Genomic DNA, 9,349 nt, shown 5'->3' on the forward strand with positions numbered 1-9,349 from the left:
GGGGTGAGGCCCCTTATATAGATGTTGGGAGTCCTTGAATTGGACTTGGTATAGGAGACTTGGTGGTCAAGTCTCTGAATTAGAATGGACTTTGGAGTCCTAGGAAGTAGGAAGCTGATTCCTTATCCTATGAGGTTCCTTGGAGGCCAATCTACAAGGATTTATATCCCCACTAGGACTTATCTTAATATCTGTTTTTCTCCCTTATTAATTGATTACGAAATTAATTAATAATCAGGGTTTTGGGGATTTTTTTATTCCATCAGGCCTGATCTGGTCCATTAGGCCTGATCAACGTGTTAACCTTTTTGGTCTGAATATCATACATCTTCTTATTGGGCCTTGCAGCCCAAATCATGTGTAATTAATACAACATTAACTACGTAATCATGATTTATTTATTCCCTATCATCAAGACACCAATTCAAGCCGTTATGAGACGTTCTAAGCGGTATAAAATGCCACTTATCATACCCCAAAACTTGAATCGATGCTTGTCCTCAAGCATCACAGACTCAAAAATAGAATAAAACATGCATGAATGCAACTTATATGAATGCAGCGATCCCCTCGCGATGACTAAACCAAACAACACATGACATATCAACAAAATGCAATTAGGCGACTAAAGATCAATCAAATCACGCAAGCTAACATACAACTAGAAACGTTGTGTGTGCGAATGCTTAACAGATATGCTTCGAAACTAGATCAATCACCATAACTTAATTATCCTCAAGGCAATCACAAGCTTATACGAAGAATATATTCTAGACACAAAATGACTTATAACATTTCAAGATTATTGGAGTTTAATACGGAATCATGCTTTTATTCAACACATAAAACAAATGCTTATTTGATCGTGCAACGAATGAGGTCAACAAAAGATTTTTGCAATGGTACCCATTTAGCGAGCGTTAGGTTAGTGGATCCCAGACTATAAAATCCTTAGGTCGCTAGGCACAAAGTCCCCTAAGAACTTAATAACTCGAATACCAAAGAGCTCACTCGTGATCAATTGTGCATTAACCATATTTTTCTTCTTTTCTTTTTTTCCTTTTTTTCATTTTCTTTTTTTTTAATTTCTGAGCAAGTGCGTTTCGCTCCATCTTGCTCAACCCTAGACTACTCATATACATTACGAGCCGGCTACTAGCCATTTGACGCCTAGCCACAACTAGCAATGAATTCCAAATTTTTTCCAATTTTTATCTTTTCATGTCTTTTATCATTAAGAGCCTATCATGCATTCTAAGTATAAGCAATAGATTAACCTCAAAAACCATCAAATCATGACAACAATCTAGTCCTTAAGTATACCCTAAGACTTAGTAAAATTACAAGTGTTTCTAGCATGCATATCAACCTAACAAGATTCAACATCACTCTAACGCTATCACTACACTCGCATCAATATCACATATTAATCGGTCAATCCACACAAAGGGATCATGGTCTATGCATGATAATTAAAGATATAAATAAAAAAAACTATATGGAAAAAATATACAACTAAATGAACTAAACTAATCATGAAAATGCAACTACATGACACACACAAATATGTTCCTTAACTACCACCCCCAAGCTTAAAATCTTCACTGTCCCCAGTGAAGGTAATAGAAATGAACACAGGGTATACCTACTCAGACGAATCATCATCATCACCCTCAGATGGTAGAGTGTCAGGAGGTGGATAAGCAAAATCCTCACCATAAACGGGCCACTGGATGCTAGCTCCAAGGCCTCTAAATGCAGTCCCAAGTGCTTGGGTGAGCTCCTACGTAAACCGACTCTCCGACTCATACATCGCATACATCCTCCTGGAAAGCCTCATGTACTAGACATTAGCCAATCCCGAACCATCTCCTCCCTGAGCTCTCAAAGAGCCTGCCTGTCCCTGAGCCTGACTGGGCCTAGCCATGGCAACACCAGCTGCTAGAACTCCTCTCGGAAGGCGATACCCCAAACCATGTGACTCGGGCTCTCCACCCGTCCACTCCTGCATCGCATTCAAAGTCGATGAATCAATAGGAGCGGCCGGCATCTGCAGCAGCTCATAAGACGGCCACTAGACTCCACATGCCTTGCAAATCTTCGTGATAATAGAGGCATATGAGATAGAGTACTACAATTTCCCCCTCAAAAACTTCAAAATCCCTTGGTAGATCAATTCACCAAGGTCTACATAATATTCATCATTCAGAATCCCCCATAACAAACTCGCCCTCTCCACTGTAACCTCATGTGCATGCGAAGAAGGAAGAATATTAGCACATATAAATGCATTCCAAGCACGAGCATACCTGTTCACCACGACAGCAGGGAAACTACGATAATCTTTGGTTCCCCTTTTGAACTTCCACACTGTGCCCGGCTGACAGAGAGTAGCAATAATCAAGTCCAAATCAAAGTCCTCAAGGGGCCTTTGCATTCCAATTCTCCTCTTGTGGTTTCCTTTGTCGCTGCCCAATAATACGGCGAATCGCCTCGGGCTGATAATCAATAGTGAGCCCACGAACAACAGAAAAACCATTATTATCAGCCTTGGCATTCGCATAAAACTCGCGAACAACACCCATCGGTACCGCCTCAGGTGACTCGCAGAATGTAATCCATCCCTTCTCAGCAATCATCGGCAGCAACTCACCATCCCTCCCTGATGGCAAGAACCCCCTCTCCTTCATAATCGGCTTAGTTAGAAGCTTGGTGTACTCTTCTTCAGCAACCCTATCCAATAATCGGGGCCTCGCAGCAGTATTCCTCGAAGAATCGGTAGGAGTCGGGTTGGTGTTGCTGCTACCCACAGTTCGTGATCTCTTTGGGGCCATGAAAACTGAGAATAAGAGTTGGAGAGTTTGTGTTTGCTATGTAGGAGAGATTTTGTAGAGTTGAAAGTGTGTGGGATGTGTATGTAGAGGTTGTATGTATTTATAGGGAAAAATTAGGGATATAATTTGATTAGGAGTGGGGATTGTGGCTAAGTATGGGGAGAATTCGTGGGTTAATGGGTGATATGGTTTCTGTAAATTTTGTTTTTGTTTAGATTGTTTTTTTATAGGCTGAAAAACAATTTTTCAAAAATCAGGGTCGCACGCGGCCGCCTGGCACCAGCAGGCGGCTGCCTGCTAGTGCGCGGTCGCCTAATCCTAGCAGGCGGGCGCTTGCAAGGCTTATGGAAAAAAAAATTCTGCCAACTTTTTTCGGATTTTTTTGGGTTTTAGGAAAAAGTACTAAATTCTAAGGTGTCCTATGGTCTCATATCTTGGGTTCCCTCCCAAGAAACGCTTCTTTTATGTCATTAGCTTGACGTAGAGTAATGCGATCAAGTTGACAATAAACGGCACTAAACACTTCACGGTTTGCCGTATCCCCATAATAGAGCTTCAATCTCTGACCATTTACTTTGAATGCTTCGCCGGATCGTTCTCAAAAATCTCCACCGCGCCATGTGGAAACACAGTTTTAACGCTAAATGGTCCAGACCACCTTGATTTCAACTTTCCAGGAAAAAGTCAGAGACGGGAATTGAATAGAAGAACTTGTTGCCCCGACACGAATGACTTAGGCAATAGCTTCCTGTCATGCCACCTTTTTACCTTTTCCTTGTACATTTTATTGTTTTCGTACGCTTGAAGTCGAAATTCATCAAGTTCATTTAACTGAAGCATTCGCTTCTTCCCAGCTGCATCTAGATCAAGGTTTAACTTCTTCAATTCCCAATAAGCCTTATGCTCAAGCTCCGTAGGTAAATGATATCCCTTACCATAGACAAGTTGAAACGGGGACATCCCAAGTGGAGTCTTGTATGTTGTTCTATAAGCCCAAACAACTTCATCGAGCTTCAAAGACCAATCTTACCTTGACGGACAAACGACCTTCTCTAGAATGCACTTGATCTCTCTATTAGACACTTCAGCTCGACCATTAGTTTGCCGATGATAGGCAGTAGCAATGCGATGATTCACATTGTAGCGTTGCATCATAGAAGTGAACTTACGATTACAGAAATGCGACCCTTCGTTACTTATGATAACTCGTGGCATTCCAAACCTTGTGAATATCTGCTTATGAAGAAAACTTAACACTACCTTTGCATCATTAGTCGGTAGAGCTTTGACTTCTACCCATTTCGAGACATAATCGACTTCCAGCAAGATGTACTGATTATTGCAGGATGAGATAAATGGTCCCATGAAATCAATTCCCCAATCATCGAACACCTCAACTTCAAGCATCACATTTAAAGGCATTTCATCCTTTCTGGTAAGATTCCCAACTCTTTGGCAACTATCACACCTTAAAACGAACTGATGTGCATCCTTAAACAACGTAGGCCAGAAAAAACCTACTTGAAGAATACGAGCTGCTGTCTTTTCACCACCATAATGTCCACCATAAACTATGGAATGACAGTCTCGTAATATCCCCTCCGTCTCATAGAATGGGATACATCTCTTGATGATCTGGTCAGCTCCTTGTCTAAACAAATATGGTTCATCCCACATGTACCACTTCACCTCATGCAGAAACTTCTTCTTTTGAGCCACATTCATATTAGGAGGCATTATATTGCTAACAAGATAGTTCACAATGTCTGCGAACCATGGCTCTTCCTCTTGAATTGTGAAAAACTGCTCATCCGGAAAAGATTCATTGATCAATGTCTTATCATGTGAAGTAGAATTGGGATTCTCCAATCTAGAGAGATGTTCATCTACTTGATTTTCAGTACCTTTTCGATCCTTGATCTCTAACTCGAATTCCTGTAGTAAGAGAACCCAACGAATAAGTCTAGGTTTCGAATCCTTCTTTGAGACCACATAGCGGATGGCAGCGTGATCAGTGAACACTGCCACCTTTGTCCCAAGTAGATAAGTTTAAAAATTTTCGAAACCAAAAACTATAGCCAAGAGCTCCTTCTCAGTAGTGGTGTAGTTCAGTTGGGCTCCATTTAGCGTCTTACTAGCATAGTAGACCACATGAAAGATATTAGTCTTTCGCTGCCCAAGAACTGCTCCCACTGCATAATCATTTGCATCACACATCATCTCAAAAGGTTCTCTCCAATCCGGTTCCGTAATAACTGGTGCGGTGATTAAACTCTTCTTGAGAGTCTCAAATGTTGCCAAGCATTCTTCATCAAATTTGAAAGGCACATCTTTTTCAAGCAAGTTGCACAACGGCTTAGATATCTCAGAGAAGTCCTTGATGAAACGCCGATAAAAACCCGCATGACCAAGAAAACTACGGATTCCTTTCACAGAAATATGTGGCGGAAGATTTTCAATGACGCCCACCTTGGCTTTATCCACCTCAAGACCTTTACTGGAGACCTTATGCCCAAGAATGTTGCCTTATTGCACCATGAAGTGACATTTTTCCCAGTTGAGCACCAGATTGGTCTCAACACACCTTTTGAGCACCAAACGGAGATTATTCAAGCATTCGTCATACGAATATCCAAAGACGGAGAAATCGTCCATGAATACTTCGACATTATTTCCAATCATATCAGAGAATATGGCCATCATTCATCTCTGAAAAGTGGCAGGTGCAAGAAACTCTACAAAAAGCAAATGTGCCAAATGGACAAGTGAAGGTGGTCTTCTCTTGATCTTCTGGTGCAATACAAATCTGATTGTAGCCCGAATAGCCATCCAGAAGACAATAATACTCATGACCAGCCATCCTGTCAAGCATCTGATCAATGAATGGAAGAGGGAAGTGATCATTCCTCGTGGATTTATTCAACTTCCTATAGTCCATGCATACCTTCCATCATGTGACTGTTCGAGTAGGGATGAGCTCGTTCTTCTCATTTGCTACCATAGTAATACCTCCTTCCTTAGGTACACATTGCACGGGGCTCACCCAAGAACTGTCAGAAATAGGATATATGATACCTGCGTCCAACCATTTTAGAATTTCTTTCTTCACCACTTCTTTCATGATAGGATTAAGCCTTCGTTGTTGCTCAACAGTCGGCTTGCTACCTTCCTCTAGCAGAATTTTATGCATGCAGTACGAAGGGCTGATCCCTTTTATATATGTTATAGTCCATCCGAAGGACGATTTGAATTCTCTCAAAATCCTTAAGAGCTTGTCCTCATCACTACCTGAGAGGTCAGATGCAATAATAACAGGAAAAGTAGATGCATCACCTAAAAAAGCATACCTCAAGTGTTCAGGCAATGGTTTAAGCTCCAAAGTAGGTGCTTCGTCAATAGATGGTTTGAGCTTTCCCTCAGCATTCTTGAGATCAGTATTTTCCGGAGTTTCAAATGGCATGTCTAGCTTTCGTTTCCAAGGAGAAGCATTTAGATATTGTAGATGCTCATTGCCTTCGTCATCTTCACTGTCAAAATCCCCCAATAAGGCTTTTTCTAAGGCATCAGACCTTAACACATGATCAAGTTCTGAAATAACTGCAGAATCGATCAAATCCACCTTGAAGCACTCCTCATCTTCCGCAGGGAATTTCATCACATTGAACATATTAAATGTCACATCTTGATCTTGCACCCACATAGTGAGTTCACCTTTTTGCACATCTATCAAGGTACGACATGTAGCCAAGAAAGGTCTTCCCAAGATTATGGGAATCTTCTTATCTTCCTCGAAATCCAGAATGACAAAATCTGCAGGGAATATGAGCTTATCTACCTTTACTAGCACGTCCTCCACAATGCCTCGTGGGTATGTAATCGAACGATCAGCCAATTGTAGAGACATGTAGGTGGGCTTCGGATCAGGAAAATTCAGCTTTTTGAAGATAGACAATGGCATCAGATTGATGTTTGCTCCCAAATTGCAAAGGCACTTGTCAAATGACAACTTGCCAATAGTGCAAGGAATGGTGAATCTACCTCGATCCTTAAGCTTTGGAGGTAACTTTTGTTTCAGAACGACACGGCACTCTTCTGTTAGAGAAACGGTATCAAGATCATCCAGTTTCACCTTCCTCGAAAGAATACCTTTCATGAATTTCGCATAACTAGGCATTTTCTCAAGAGCCTCAGCAAAACGTATGTTAATGTGAAGTTTCTTGAACACCTCCAGAAACTTACCAAATTGCTTGTCCAGCTTTTATTTTTGCAATCGCTTAGGAAAAGGTGGTGGAGGATAGAGCTGTTAGTCTTCCTTGGTTCCCCCTCTTTCTCCTTTTGGATTCCTACTTCATCTATAACTTCAACTTCTACATCTTTTGCTTTTTCAACATCAACAACTTTTCCAGACCTTAAGGTGACAACTTTGACTTGCTCTTTAGCTTCCTTTCTGCCTGGCACTTCAGTATCGCTGGGAAGTGTACTGGGTAGACTATTGAGCAAGGCATTGGCTATTTGTCCAATTTATTTTCCAAGGTCTTGATAGAAATATCCTGACTTTTGCATAACAGCTTTAACTCCTCGAAATCAGCACTAGAAGGTAGATCAACACCTCCTTATTGAGAATATTTTTGCCTTTGAGCAAATTGCTAAGGTTGCTGGAATGCAGGTGGATTAAACTGTTTACTTGCAGCTTTCTGATATGGTTGCTGAATAGCATTCTGATTATTGCTCCAGCTGAAATTGGGATGACTGTTATTGGGATGATAAGTAGCGGGCACAGGCTGCTGCGGTCTCTGAAAATTGTTCACATACTGAATAGATTCATTAACAAGAGAACACTGATCAGTAGCTTGAGAGCCTGCACAAAGCTCACAGACACTAGCTATTTGATTTATTCCATAGTTGGCTAAAGAATCGACCTTCATGGCTAGCGTCTGGAGCTGCGCTGCAATAGCTGTAGCTGCATCAACTTCCAGGATACCTGCTACCTTCCCAAGAATCATCCTTTAAGTTGGGTTTTGATACTCATTTGCAGCCATAGTTTCAATGAGATTATAGGCCTCGGTATAGCTTTTGGCCCACAAGGCGCCTCCAGAAGCTGCATCGAGCATGGGCCGAGATTGGGCCTCCAAACCATTGTAGAAACCAGTGATCACCATCCAGTCAGGCATACCATGATGTGGACACTTTCTCAACATCTCCTTGTAGTGCTCCCAAGCCTCGCACATAGATTCTCCTTGTTGCTGCGCAAACTGAGTAAGAGCACTCCTCATAGCTGTAGTTTTGGCCATTGGATAGAACTTCACCAGAAACTTTTACGCAAGATCTTCCCAAGTAGTGATGGACCCAGCTGGTAAAGAATGTAACCAGTCCTTAGCTTTATCCCTCAGTGAGAATGGGAAAACCTCAGCTTGATAGCCTCATCATTGTCACCGTTATATTTGAAAGTACTACAGATCTCGACAAAAATCCTGATATGCATGTTGTGATCTTTAGTCGCAGCACCTCCGAAAGAAACAGAATTCTACACCATCTGAATAGTGCTCGGCTTGATTTCAAAAGTATTGGCCTGAATAGCTGGATGAATGATGCTGGACTGAATGTCATCAATTTTAGGCCGAGAAAAGTCCATAAGAGCTGGATCAGCTTGAGCTAGACGATCACCCATTATTTCAGGTTCTTTCTTTTCACTCTCTTTATCCGAATCTTCAAAAACTATCTTCTCCGGAGAGTCAAGAGTTGTATCTGTCTCCTTAGTTTTATCCTGATTTCTCTTGCGAGTGCAAGAATGTGTTTGCATAAATGCTCTCTAGAGTACCTGAAACACAATCGAAAGCAGTAAGTAACAAGTCTTAATCAATGTAACCTAATGACCACTGATGGCAAGTACATAAACTAAACAAATTAACACCGAGTCCCCGGCAGTGGCGCCAAAAACTTGTTAGGCACAAAGTATGCACTAAATAATTCACGCAAGTATACGCATTCGCAAGTAATATAGAATGATTTCTAGTTCATTCCCACAGAGACTCTGATTAATTATATTTAATTAACACTTACTCACCAATGTATGATTATTCTTCAATGCCAAGACAATAACAATTAAGATTGGTTAACTAATATGAACTACGAGAATTAAACACTTGAATTAACAATATTAAACACACATGAGATCCAGACTTCATTACTACTTCATTCAATAGTTATTGTTATTACCCTTAGCATGTAATGGTGATGATATTAATCGAACAACACGTAACTGATAAATGCCAACTTTCATTGTACAAATACCATTCTACCAAGCATCCACAATTAAGATAGAAGTTGAATAGGCATCAATTATGTTGAGACCCTATATGTATACAGAATTTGATAACATAACGATTTAAGCGCAAATTATTCATGATGATTACACATTGCAAGTAAAACGGTTAGAGTTACCCACTAATCATGCATACAATACATGAACCTATGCTAGCATGGCAAGTTCTAAATCTCAAAATTCACTGTCGCTT

The 9,349-nt window shown here is 40.9% G+C and overlaps 1 non-coding gene across 1 annotated transcript; it reads left to right on the forward strand.

Moving 5' to 3' along the window:
- The first annotated feature begins 8,003 nt into the window (after nt 1-8,003).
- On the forward strand, nt 8,004-8,110 carry LOC141688196 (small nucleolar RNA R71). Its single transcript, XR_012561655.1, has one exon. It is a non-coding gene; the product is annotated as a small nucleolar RNA R71 (small nucleolar RNA).
- The last annotated feature ends 1,239 nt before the right edge of the window (nt 8,111-9,349 follow it).

Source organism: Apium graveolens, chromosome 9 (assembly GCF_009905375.1).
Source record: "Apium graveolens cultivar Ventura chromosome 9, ASM990537v1, whole genome shotgun sequence".
In the NCBI taxonomy this organism is placed as follows: domain Eukaryota; kingdom Viridiplantae; phylum Streptophyta; class Magnoliopsida; order Apiales; family Apiaceae; genus Apium; species Apium graveolens.